Source organism: Rhinoderma darwinii, chromosome 4, assembly GCF_050947455.1.
Source record: "Rhinoderma darwinii isolate aRhiDar2 chromosome 4, aRhiDar2.hap1, whole genome shotgun sequence".
Lineage (NCBI taxonomy): Eukaryota > Metazoa > Chordata > Amphibia > Anura > Rhinodermatidae > Rhinoderma > Rhinoderma darwinii.
In genome coordinates, this window is record NC_134690.1 from 62430144 (window position 1) to 62444104 (window position 13961).

The following is a 13961-nucleotide window of genomic DNA, read 5'->3' on the forward strand; positions in this document are numbered from 1 at the left end:
TTTTCACAGCACCAATTTGAATTGGGCTGTGACATTAAAAAAATGCCTTTTTTTCCAATAAGATGTAATTTTTGATCAAAATTTCTTATTTTCACAGGGAACAAAATACCCCATTTTGTTGCCCAATTTGTCCTTAGTGCGGCAATACCCCATTTGTGGTGATAAACTGCCGTTTGGGCCCATGGAAGGGCTCAGAAGGAAAGGAGCGCTATGTGTTTGTTTGAGTCCAGATTTTGCTGGATTGGTTTTCGGGTGCCATGTCGCATTTGTAGAGCCCCAGAGGTATCAAAGCAATGGAAACCCACCAAAAGTGACCCCATTTTGGAAACTACACCCCTCAAGGAATTCATTTATGGTTGTTGTTAGCATTTTGACCACACAGTTTTTTCACAGCACCAATTTGAATTGGGCTGTGACATTAAAAAAATGCCTTTTCTTCCAATAAGATGTAATTTTTGATCAAAATTTCTTATTTTCACAGGGAAAAAAATACCCCATTTTGTTGCCCAATTTGTCCTTAGTGCGGCAATACCTCATTTGTGGTGATAAACTGCCGTTTGGGCCCATGGCAGAGCTCAGACGGAAAGGACCACCATTTGGCCTACTGGAGCTTTTCTGGTGCTAAGTCATGTATGAAGAAGCCCCTGAGGTACCAGTACAGTTGAAACCCCTGAGAAATGACCCCATTTTAAAAACTACACCCCTTAAGACATTCATCTAGAGGTGTAGTGAGCATTTTGACCCCACAGGTACTGTGTAAAAGATAATGCGCAGCAGATGGTGCAGAGTGAGATTTGCAATTTTCTATATATATATGGCATGTCAGTGTCCGATATAGTGTGCCCAGCATGCGCCACCGGAGATCTACACCCCATAAGCTGTAATGTGGGTTCTCCCGGGTATGGTAATACCCTACATGTGGCTGTTATCAGCTGCCTGGGCACACGGCACGGCTCAGAAGGAAAGGACCACCATTTGGCCTACTGGAGCTTTTCTGGTGCTAAGTCATGTATGAAGAAGCCCCTGAGGTACCAGTACAGTTGAAACCCCCGAGAAGGGACCCCATGTTAAAAACGACACCCCTTAAGACATTCATCTAGAGGTGTAGTGAGCATTTTGACCCCACAGGTACTGTGTAAAAGATAATGCGCAGCAGATGGTGCAGAGTGAGATTTGCAATTTTCTATATATATATATCGCATGTCAGTGTCCGATATAGTGTGCCCAGCATGCGCCACCGGAGATCTACACCCCATAAGCTGTAATGTGGGTTCTCCCGGGTACGGCAATACCCTACATGTGGCTGTTATCAGCTGCCTGGGCACACGGCAGGGCTCAGAAGGGAAAGATGAGGGGGATAAGCTGTGTGGAGTGCATCAGGGTAAATTAAAAATCAAGGGATGTATGATAAATTCGAAAACAATCTTTCATACCAAGCCCTGGTTTTTCGGGACACGTGTCACATTGGTATATTGTTTCCCTCCTTTTCCCCCTCTTTGAGCAGACTCTGCACCTCTTTTGACTTTTTCCCTTCTTGCCAGTTTGGGGAACTTCTCCTGGAAAGTGTTGCCCTGGTACGATGCGTGTGGCCTCGCTTCCAGAAGTACTGGGTGCCCCCCCTTCTTGGTCCCTAAAGATTAGGTTCTTGATAACCACCTCTTGAAATTCCAGGAAAGTTCCCCTCTGGCCTGCACATCGACGTAGCACGTACGCATTGTACAATGCCATCTGTATAATGTGCACGGCCAGCTTCTTATACCACACCCTCGATTTCCGCATGGCGCTGTAGGGTTTCAGGACTTGATCTGACAAGTCCACCCCTCCCATGTACCTATTGTAGTCCAGGATGCAGTCTGGTTTGAGGGTCTCTGTACTGGTACCTCGTACAGGTACATGGGTACTGGTGTGGCCATGTATTGTTGTCAATACAAGGACATCTCTCTTGTCCTTGTACTTGACACACAATAAATTGCTGCTAGATTGTGCCCTGCTCTCACCCCTTCTGAGTGTTTGCCCAAGCAGAGTCTTAGGGAGGCCTCTCAGATTTTTTCTAGCAGTGCCCCATGCCACAGTACTTCTGGAAGCGAGGCACTTGAAGAGTGGGACACTGGTATAAAAGTTATCCAGGTAGAGGTGGTAACCCTGGTCCAGCAGTGGGTGCACCAAATCCCACACAATTTTTGCATTAATTCCCAGTAAGGGGGGGCATTCTGGGGGCTGAATACTGCTGTCCTTTCCTTCATAGATCCTGAATTTATATGTATACCCTGATGCACTCTCGCACAGCTTATACAACTTCACGCCATACCTTGCCCTCTTACTCGGCAGGTACTGGCGGAATTGAAGCCTCCCTTTAAAATGTACCAGGGATTCATCTATAGAAATACACTTCTCGGGAGTGTATGCTTGGGCAAACCGGGCACTGAAATGGTCTAATAGGGGTCTCAGTTTGTATAAACGGTCAAAACTGGGGTCATCTCGGGGTGGGCACTGCTCATTATCCGTATAATGCAAGAAGCGAAGTATTGCCTCATAACGCATCCTGGACATGGCCATACAGTACATAAGATGTCCGTGCTCCAGTAGGTCCTAATGGACGGCTTTTTCAGAAGCCCCATGTTCAAATGAAGTCCCCAGAACTTGCCCAACTCTGCTGCATCTACAGGGGTCCACCTGTGGGACTGGGCATAAAATGATGTGGGGTTCTTTGTTATATACTGTTGGGCGTATAAATTAGTCTGGGTGACCATTAGTTCTATAAAGTCATCAGTGAAGAAGAACTTGAAAAAGTCCATCTCACTGAGCCCTGCCGTGTTAAATTTTATCCCTGAGCTGCCCGTGTACTCTGGGATTTGGGGCTCATAAACGTCTGGTGTGGGGGTCCAAATGGGGTCACTTCGCTCGGGGGCATGAGCTGCGGCGGGGTCATTTCGCTCGGGGACTTCAACTACAGTGGTGGTCCTGGGGCGTCTCCTAGGGGGTTCCTCTTCTTCATCACTGGATGAGGAGGTAGACAAATAGAACAGAGTCTCACCACCTGTGTCGGAGGCAAGAAATGAATACGCCTCTTCGGCAGTAAATGTCCGTTGGGACATGTTTGATTCCTTCCCAATAGGCTGCTAAACCAGCGAAAAAAAATTGTTTTTATAGAACGAGTGGGCTTCCCTGACACTAAACCTAACTAGGGCGAGGGTTCCTAACACTAAACCTAACTAGATTTTATTTGAACTTCCCTGAGACTAAATCTAATCTAATCTAAATCTAACTACGGCGACTATTCCCTGACACTAAACCTAACTAGATTATTCCGAGCTTCCCTAACACTAAACCTAACTACGGTGACGGGTACCTGACACTAAACCTATCTAGATTATTACGAGCTTCCCTGACGCTAAACCTAACTACGGTGACGGACCCCTAACGCTAGATCTAACTACGGTGACGGATTACGGACGCTCAATTCCCTGACGCTATACCTAACTACGCTTTTTGACGGTTCCCTGACACTAACTAACCCTAATACTAAACTAACCAGTTAAATTGTCAAAATTGGCTAAACGAACTATTTTTTTTTTGTTATTTTTTTAATTTTTTGTTTTATATGAAGAAAAAATAAAATAATAATCCCCAGGGACCAAGAAATTGGTCCTGAAGACTAAGAAGTGGTCAGTCATAGGAGATCACTGACCAAAAACGTTGGGGGAACACAAAGAGGAAGGGTACAGGACTGGGTAGTGGATTGGGGAGGTGGGAAGCACAAAAAAGTTGTTTTTTAACTTGTTATTTGACTTTTTTCACACTTTCTCTTCTCTCTCTCTTTCTCACAACCGCTCCGAACGCCTCGCTAACTCCAACAGGGCGTTCAGGGCGGATGTGAGGTCAGGGAGAGGAAGTGAAGCGACTGATCGCCACTATTGGACAGTTGCTCAATAACTGTCGAATAGAGGCGATCGTGGAGGCGGGACCATCGCGGCAGGTCCCGGCGTATTGAGCTGTGATAGCCTGCTGTTGGAAACAGCAGCTGTCACAGCTCGTGCACGCGCCGGGGGAAAATGGCGATGCATTTTCCCCACGACGTAATAGTCCGCCGCTGAGCGCTAACGATATAGTTAGCGCGAAAGATTATTACGTCGCTGAGCGCGAAGGGGGTTAAGTTATGAGCTTATTTTTTCTAACTATTTTGATATGTTCGCTAATGTAACTGTATTTATTCATATATTTGTACTAATAAAGATGGGGCACCCGTCTTTATTTTTATCTGTGTACGTGTTTCTGCATAACATACACAGGTGCTATATGGCGCACTCAGGGCATAGGGTCGGCTCCCATCCCTACTTTTATATCTCCTGCTGGAGCCATTTTAGCTTTGAACTGTGCATGCTCTGTGGCATTTACGGTTCACAGGGACCCACAGCGGCTCTCACTTCTAGGGGGAAGACGGGCGCCATTTTATCTAAGAGCGACAGCCACTGCAGTCATCGCAGGAGTTGTCTGTCAATTTAAATGAATTGCCAGGCCCTGCCTGCTGTGAATGCAGGACCGCCCATCAATTTATTTAAATTGTCGCCTCCTCCTGCCCCACACCCTTACCTAACACTTCACTGTGACTGCTAGTAACACCGGTCACGTAGCTCATACAGGGACTCTTCTGTCACTTTAGGAATCCACGCATTAGCATTTTCTGGTGCACGGGACCTCCCAGAATTATTAATAACTATTAATATTTCTTCCGGATCTCTAGGTTCCGCGCGCCACAGTAGAAACTGCAGTTCATTAACCTCTAGTTTCTATTGCAGTGCAGGAGAGAAGAAAGAAGACTGCAGTTGGTGAGTATAAGGCCTCATGCACACAACCGTAGCCATGTGCACGGCCGTGATTTTCAGGTTGGCCGGCAGCGGAGTGTCACCCGCGAGCCACCTGCAAATCGTGGCCATTATTTGCTATGAGACTGGCTCCTGGGGCATGCACGGACCGTGGAAACCACGGTCGTCTGTATGGCCCCATAGGAATGAATGGGGCCGCAATTCTCCCGTGGGTTTTCGAGGGAATTGCGGCCGCAAAAGCACGTTCGTGTGCATGAGGCCTAAGTATTTTTATTTTTCATACTGGTTTTGTTTTGTTTTTTGTGTTGCAGGTTCCGCTGGACCATTTGGACAACGTCGTAGATGCATTGGATTACTTCGATGATCTACATTTTTTTTAAATAAAATGGTCAGAGGGTTATGTGAGGGAGTTTTTATTTCAGTTAAAAAAATAGTGTCTTTTTTTTTATACTTTATTACTGTCTTCGTAATAGCCGCTGTCTGACAGCATCCATTACTAAGGCAGGGCTTAGTGTTAACCAGTAAAACTGCTAGCACCAACCTCCCATTATTACCCCAGTACCCACCACTATCAGGGCTACCTGGAAGAGCCGGGTACGTTCCAGGACCCAACCATCTGAAGGGATGACGGTGCCCAGCCTTCGCTTCATATGTTCAGGTATTGGATCGTACATGGCTCTTCCCGGTACCCCTGGCGGCGTTGGGTACTGGGGTAATAATGGGAGGTTGGTGCTAGCATTTTTACTCTTTAACTGTAAGTTCCAGCCTTAGTAATGGATGCTGTCAATCAGATAGTAGCCATTACACCGGCGGTAATAATGTATTAAAAAAACACATGGACATAAGAAACATTTTTTAATTTAAATTAAAAACTCCCTCACATAACCCGCTTTCACCATTTTATTAAAAAAAAAAAATTGGAACCAACCGGGAAAAAAAAGAAATATACACTTTCCTTCTCCCCTGCAACGCACTAGAATTTAGAGGTAAAACAAATAATAATTCCCCTTCATGTAACTCTGCTACCTGTCAACTGAAAAGAATTTCGCCAGAGGGAAAATTTTTTCCACATGGCAGAGTCCGAGGCTCGGGTGAAGCTTTCTTTTACTCCACGATTGGGAATTTTTTTTCCTCTGGTGGAAGATTTTCCCATTGACATGTAGCAGTTCCATAGCAGTGGTGTTAGGGAGGGCAAACTCAGCAAATGCACAATGCCCCCAAAATGGGCCGCTACTCTTGGGAAAGTGCAGTGTGCTTGCCTCCAGGCTGAAATTTGCCAGCAAGCCCTGGGCCGTTGATTCCCTGCCCCACCGTTTTCTCTTGTAGACAACAAGATGCGGCCTAGCGTGATTACGTCACTGCATTATGGCATCCGCGCTGGGCCGCTGAACTCAGCAGAAAGTCAGAATGTCCGGCTGGGGTTACTTGGATAGATTTGTGGGGGGGGGGGGGTCGCCTTTCTATAGTTCGCCTCAGGCAGCAAAGTGGCTAGGTTCACACCTGACCACGCCTGGCTCCTGCCTGCTGCCTAGTCCCAGCCGAGCCTGTCTTGCTACTGTCTGAGCTACCACAGGTACACTATATGAACTATAGACTGTGACCTGTGTCCTGTTGGCCAGGTGCCATACCGTCAAGGCGGTACGGCCCAGTGGGTCCATGTACCCAACGTAACACGGGTTTTTACTTGCCTAATTTGTGAGTATGGCCTTTTCTGTGTTTTTAATTATATTCTATGTCCCATTTTTTTGTATATGCTTAGATTTTGGAACGAAAAGTTCCAGTTAGGGACTCGCAAGTGTGGGGATCCATAACGAGGATTGCGAGCTTGCGTTCTTTTGGCCAAAACGACAACCAATACCCCATGTTTTTTCATGGTTACTTACACTGTATATACTTTTTTCAGGATGTGGCCAGGTCTCATGGTGCTGGGAGAGCATGGTGTGCAGTTGCTTGGCATTACATGCAGGGCAGCCCGCTCTATCTCATAGTATGGGCATTCTAAATAGGCTGCTATTCGGCGATATATGCGGTGCCCCACTCTCCGCACACGATTCTTCCAAGATTTACACACTGCACTCATGCCTATTGTATCACTCACAGCTCCTACCCCTATGTACTACACTTAGTAATGTCCCCTATATTACATACCACATTATCACTTGTATACTATACACAGTATTTATTGTTTGTATTACACATTTACATCCATGCACCACACGCCACTGCCCTCAAGGTTAGTGGGAGTGGCTATCATTATTTAACACACCTGGGCACTCTTCTTCAGTAGCATTTTCTGACCTGGTCGCGTCCTGTTAGGAACTGGTTTTTACCTGCCTAATTTGTGAGTATGGCCTTTTCTGTGTTTTTAGCTAACAAGGTTGCTCACTCCAATCCTGCTTGCCTGTTCCAGCCACTGCCTGTGCCCATTGCTCCCTAGCAGCATATAGCAATAGACTTTGTCACGGACCTGCCGCCCTCTACTGGATGCAGTGCAGTCTGGGTGGTGGTGGACCGATTCTCGAAGATGACTCATTTTGTTCCGCTGACCGGTCTACCTTCTGCTTCTCGACTGGCCGACCTCTTCATCCAACACATCTTCCGCCTGCATGACTTACCTCTGCATATCGTGTCTGATCGGGGGTTTCAGTTCACCTCTAAATTTTGGAGAGCCCTCTGCAAACTCCTTGATGTAAAGTTGGACTTTACCTCAGCCTACTATCCCCAGTCCAATGGCCAAGTTGAGAGGATCAACCAAATCATGGAGAACCATCTACGACACTTCATCTCCAGGCAACATGATGACTGGGTGCAGCTTCTTCCTTGGGACGAGTTCTCCTAGAACAACCACACAAGTGAGTTCACTGCTTCTACACCGTTCTTTATTGTCTATGGCCAACATCCACAAATTCCTCTCCCTGTGTCCGCTACGTCCCAGGTGCCTGCAGCTGACTCAGGGACTTCCTACAGATCTGGCAGCAAACCCGATCCTCTATTCTGTTGGCAGTCGACCGCATGAAGCAAAAGCCAGACACAAGAAGAACAGAGCCTCCCCAGTTTCTTCAGGGTACCTAGGTCTGGCTGTCCTGAAGGAATATCCGACTGAGGGTGCCGTCATGCAAATTCGCTCCCAGGTTCCTCGGATCCTTTGAGATCCTCCAGCGGATCAACTCGGTCTCTTATAAGCTTCGACTGCCTGCTACCCTCAGAATCCCCAACTCCTTTCACGTGTCTCTACTGTAGCCTGTGGTCCTGAACCGCTACTCTAAGACTCTTAGCCCTGCAGTTGCCCCCAGCGATTCTTCCGATGTATTCGAGGTCAAGGAGATCTTGGACTTCAAGAGGATAAAAGGAAAAGCCTTTTAGTTGGTGGATTGGAAGGGGTTTTGTCCAGAAGAGAGGTCCTGGGAGCCAGAGGAGAATGTCCAGGCTCCTTCCCTCATTAAGAAGTTCCTCTCTCATTCTGATCTCATGAAGAGGGGGCGTATGAGGGGGGAAACTGTAATGTCCGCGGTCACAGACCGCAGACTCCTATCATCCTGCAGACGTCTTCCTCACCAGAGTTGCCAGCACATGCGGCCGTCCTGTCCTGCAGTGACCACTAGGGTGCGCGCCCGAGCTAATTCCCGGCCTTAATGGGCCAGAGCGCACACATGTTTTAGATTGACTGATTTCTCCCATGATCACCCTGGACTATAAGAAGGGTCCTGCCCCTTCCTTCATTGCCTGAGCGTTGTTGTGTTTACCCGTGTTAGTCTTTGAAAATGGTCCCTTAGTGTTTTCCAGTTCCCAGTGTTCCCATTCCTGCTACCTGTAATCCCATGCTACCTTGTTCCTGTGTCGTAGAGCGTTGGAGTCATGTTGTGTCGTATACTACGCCTGCTGTATTTCACCGCGCCTGGTGTCTGCCTGCTGCCAAGGTTCCATCTGAGCCTGCCATCGCTAATGTCTGTATTGCCACAGGTACCCTTATTCAAACTATTGACTTTGCCTTGGTATCCTGTTTGGCCAGATGCTATCTCGCTACAGCGGTATGGCCCAGTGGGTCCACACACCCATTGTGACAACTTGCATGGTGCGGTTTGCAAAAACTCTCAAGGCATTCCTATAAAAGTCAACGAAGATGTTGCAGGACTGTTGTGAGAGTGTAAGATTTACATTGATTATTATTGGAGAGTGATTTGACAGGATGATGTTATGTAGAGTAATAGCTACAAGCCTAGGTGGTGCAACTTTAGCAGCAAGGACGTACATATCATATATGCAACCTATACTGCTGTTATGTGGCTCATGGAGAGAGGGTCCCATCAACCTTTTCTTTTTTTACAGCCGTAACCTGTCAAGTATTCCCCTCTACTGAGGAACTGCATTGTTAGAAAAAAGCTGGTGGGTGATCGGCTCAAGGGTCATGGAAAGGGATGAAAGGGGAAACAAACACCTGGCCCTTCTTTCCTGGGATGCAAAACCTGGCACCATTATAGGGGCTGCAGTTTGACCTTTGCTATAGGTCAGGCCGACACAGACAAGTGAGGGCCCCTGTGCAAGAACAGCAAGTGGGCCTTTTTTCTGCCAGCATACCCACAACTCATATTTTAAATAAATAATACTGTAAATAAAAATATTTCCCTGTTATCTATGGACAAAATAGCTGGCTAGCCTTAATTTCAATGAAGCATTACATGGTGACCATTCTGATCAATAGAAGAATGAGCCAGGCTTCCAGAGCAAAGGCTGTTCAATCCAGAGTCTCCCTGGGTTTTGGCTGATAGAGGGGGTCCCAAGTAGGAGACCCATTTCTAGGATTTCCATAATACAAACAGCCCCTTTAACATCTGAGCATGGACATTTTTTATCTAAGGCAGTGAAGGGCAAAATTGTAAAGTCCCTGTTGGTCTGGAGTGGTGAAGGGGCTAATAATTACATCTTTAGAGGCCTAGGGCAGTAAAGGAGTTAATGGTAAAATCCCTAGGGGATTTTAAAAACAGGTTCCCTGTTTTGCGGACAATGACATACGCGCTGGGGGGGGGGGGGGGGGGGAGGGTGTCGCAGTGTCTTGGCGCGTAACACGCCATGGAGAATGATTCTAACAATAAAATAAAAAAATTGCAATATTCCAAATACACCCTATATTGAAGTGGACTCTAAATGAATGAATGAAATTCCCTGTCCAGAATGTTTAACTGGATTTCCACACTATGTATATATTTACATAAGTGTACATACCTACCTACCCACAATCATTATATTAAACTCAGTCATTATGTATATACCTATATGCGCACATTCAATATCCTTTGCGTGCTCAGCCCATTTAATTAGGCTGTGCACTGTGAGAAGGGTGGAGGACAGTGCGGCGTGCGCAGTAATCCGCGTCAAACCTCCTGGCTAATGCATAGATACGGTGCCAGAACAAAGCTTAGTACAGATATACAACACCAGAACAAAGCTCAGTACATATATGCAACACCAGAACAAAGCTCAGTACATATATACGGCACCAGAAGCAAGCTCAGTACATATATAAAGCCCCAGAACAAAGCTCAGTACATACATTCAACACCAGAACCAAGCTCCACACATAAATACAACTGCAGAACCAAGCTAAGTACAGATATACATATATACAGCATCAGAACCAAGCACAGTACACATATATAGTACCAAAACCAAACTCAGTACATACTAGTCCTTCTCAATGAATTAGAATATCATCAAAAAGTTAATTTATTTCAGTAATTCAATTCAAAAACTGAAACTCATATATTATATAGATTCATTACACACAGAGTGATCTATTTCCAGCATTTTTTTCTTTTAATGTTGATGAATAAGGCTTCGAGTTAATGAAAACCCCACATTTAGTATCTCATAAAATTTGAATATTATATAAGCCCAATTTTGAAAATGATTTTAAATACCGAAAATTTGGCCTACTGAAAAGTGTGTACAGTATATGCACTCAATACTTGGTCGGGGCTCCTTTTGCATGAATTACTGCATCAATGCGGCGTGGCATGGAGGTGATCAGCCTGTGGCACTACTGAGGTGTTATGAAAGCCCAGGTTGCTTTGATAGCGGCATTCAGCTCGTCTGCATTGTTGGGTTTGGTGTCTCTCATCTTCCTCTTGACAATACCCCATAGATTCTTTATGGGGTTTAGGTCAGGCGATTTTGCAGGCCAATCAAGCACAGTGATATTGTGGTTATTAAACAAGGTATTGGTACTTTTGGCAGTGTGCGTAGGTCAGGGGTGGGATTCAAGTTTTTAACAACAGGTTCCCTGTTTTTCGGACAAAGACATACACGCCGCGGGGGTGGGGGTGTCACTGTGTTTTTCGGTGTATCGCGCCATTGAAAATGATTCTAATAATAAATAAAACAGTTACAATATTCCAAATACCCCCTAAATTAAAGTGGACTCTAGATAAATAAATTACCTGTCCAGAATGCTTTAGTGTGGATTGCCACACTATGTATATAATTACATAAGTGTACAGACCTACCCACATATTATATTAAACTCACCCATTACGTATAGGCCTATATGCGCACATTCAATATCCTAAGCGTGCTCAGCCCATTTAGTTAGGCTGTGCACATGAGAAGGGTGGAGGACAGTGCGGTGTACGCAGTAAGCCGCTACAACTCTCCCGGCTAATGCACAGATACGGTGCCAGGAGCAAGCTCAGTACACATATATAGCACCAGAACAAAGCTCAGTACATATATACAGCACCAGTACGAATACAGCTCAGTACAAAGATAATTTGGAAATTTAGTTAAACCCCTGCCATATAAGTTTGTACGGAATAAAACTGCAGCTCCCAGTATAGCCAGAACGATGGTAAGGATATGCTGGGAGTTGCAGTTTCACAAAAAAGAACGATACACACATCATCTTGCTGCAGATCATGCAGTGACTACAGTACTGAGCAGTCACAGGGAGAATAAACATTTAAATTTAGTGACTCACCGGTGACGACTTCTCAGATTCGTTCTTTTTCTTTTTACTTTTCCATCTGGTCCAGAACTCTATGATGCCTCCTGGCTATGACCCATTTCTAGGGAAATGGGTCAATTTGCTCAATCAGATGTCTTCGGAAGCTCACTTTTTCAACATTTCTGCACCTATAAACGAAGAGCAAATTCTTATGGTGCTACACTCTATGCCACTAAATATAATAGTATCATACACTGTGTCACCGAATATAATAGTGCTACATAGTGTGCCCTTGAATATAATAGTACCATAGACTGTACTCTTGATTATAATAGTACCATACACTGTGCCCATGAATAAAATTGTGTCAAACACTGTAAAGTAATGCACTACACACAGTGCCCCCTGTAGATAGTGCCCCTCATAGAGCCCCCTGTAGATAGTGCTCCCAGTAGAGCCCTCTATAGATAGTTCTCCCCATAGAGCTCTCTATAGATAGTGCTCCCCATAGAGCCTTCTGTAGGTAGTAGCATTCCCTGTAGATAGTGCCCCCTGTGGCATTCACTGTAGTGTTCCCTGTATAGTGCTCCATGTATATAGGACCCCCTGTGGCGTTCCCTGTAGATAGAGCCCCCTGTGGCATTCCCTGTAGATAGAGCCCCCTGTGGCGGTCCCTGTAGATAGGGCCCCCTCAGGCATTCCCTGTAGATAAGGGTCCCTATATAGTCCCCTGTAGTTAGTGTTCCCTGTATAGTCCCCTGTAGTCAGTGTTCCCTATATAGTCCCCTGTAGTCAGTGTTCCCTATATAGTCCCCTGTAGTTAGTGTTCCCTATATAGTCCCCTGTAGTTAGTGTTCCCTATATAGTCCGCTGTAGTTACTGTTCCCTATATAGTCCCCTGTAGTTAGTGTTCCCTATATAGTCCCCTGTAGTTAGTTACCTATGTATTGTCCCCTGTAGTTACTGTTCCCTATATAGTCCCCTGTAGGTACTGTTCCCTATGTAGTCCCCTGTAGTTAGTTCCCTATATAGTCCCCTGTAGTTAGTTCCCTATATAGTCCCCTGTAGTTACTGTTACCTATATAGTCCTCTGTAGTTACTGTTACCTATGTATTGTCCCCGGTAGTTACTGTTACCTATATAGTTCCCTATAGTTTGTTACCTATGTATTGTCCCCTGTAGTTACTGTTCTCTATATAATCCCCTGTAGTTAGTTACCTATGTATTGTCCCTTGTAGTTACTGTTCCCTATATAGTCCCCTGTAGTTACTGTTACCTATGTATTGTCATCTGTAGTTACTGTTCCCTATATAGTCCCCTGTAGTTACTGTTCCCTATATAGTCCCCTGTAGTTACTGTTCCCTTTACAGTCCCCTGTAGCTACTGTTCCCTATATAGTCCCCTGTAGTTAGTTACCTATGTATTGTCCCCTGTAGTTACTGTTCCCTATATAGTCCCCTGTAGCTACTGTTCCCTATATAGTCCCCTGTAGTTACTGTTCCTTATATAGTCCCGTAGCTACGGTTCCCTATATAGTCCCCTGTAGTTTATGTTCCCTATATAGTCCTCTGTAGTTTTGTAGTTACTGTTCCCTGTATAGTCCCCTATAGATAAGGCCCCCAACGTTGCCAACGGTAGAAGGGAAAAAAAGCGTCAGCGGCACTAGTCCTCCAGCGGAATGATGCAGCGGCCCGATGACGTTATCGCCAACGGCATCATCACTAAAGCGCCGAATGGCGAGGCATCATGTGCCTCGCCAGGGCAGCGCTAGTGAAGTCAATTGTATCCACGTCCTAAGGACGCAAATACAATTGAGTGCAGGGGACCGTCTACGGCTTCCCGCTTCACCCGTTTCTGCGAACCGGCTGTAATTTTAACAGCCAGTTCTAGAGAACAGGGCGAACTGGCCGGATCCCACCCCTGCGTATGTGCCAAGTCCTGCTAGAAAATGAAATCAGCATCTCCATAAAGCTTGTCAGCAGACGGAAGCATGAAGTGCTCTAAAATTTCCTGGTAGACGGCTGCGTTGACCCTGGACTTGATATAGCACAGTGGACCAACACCAGCAAATGACATGGCTCCCGAAACCATCACTGACTGTGGAAACTACACACTGGACCACAAGCAACTTGGATTGAGTGACTCTCCACTCTTCCTCCAGACTCTGGGACCTTGATTACCAAATGAAATGCTAAATTTGC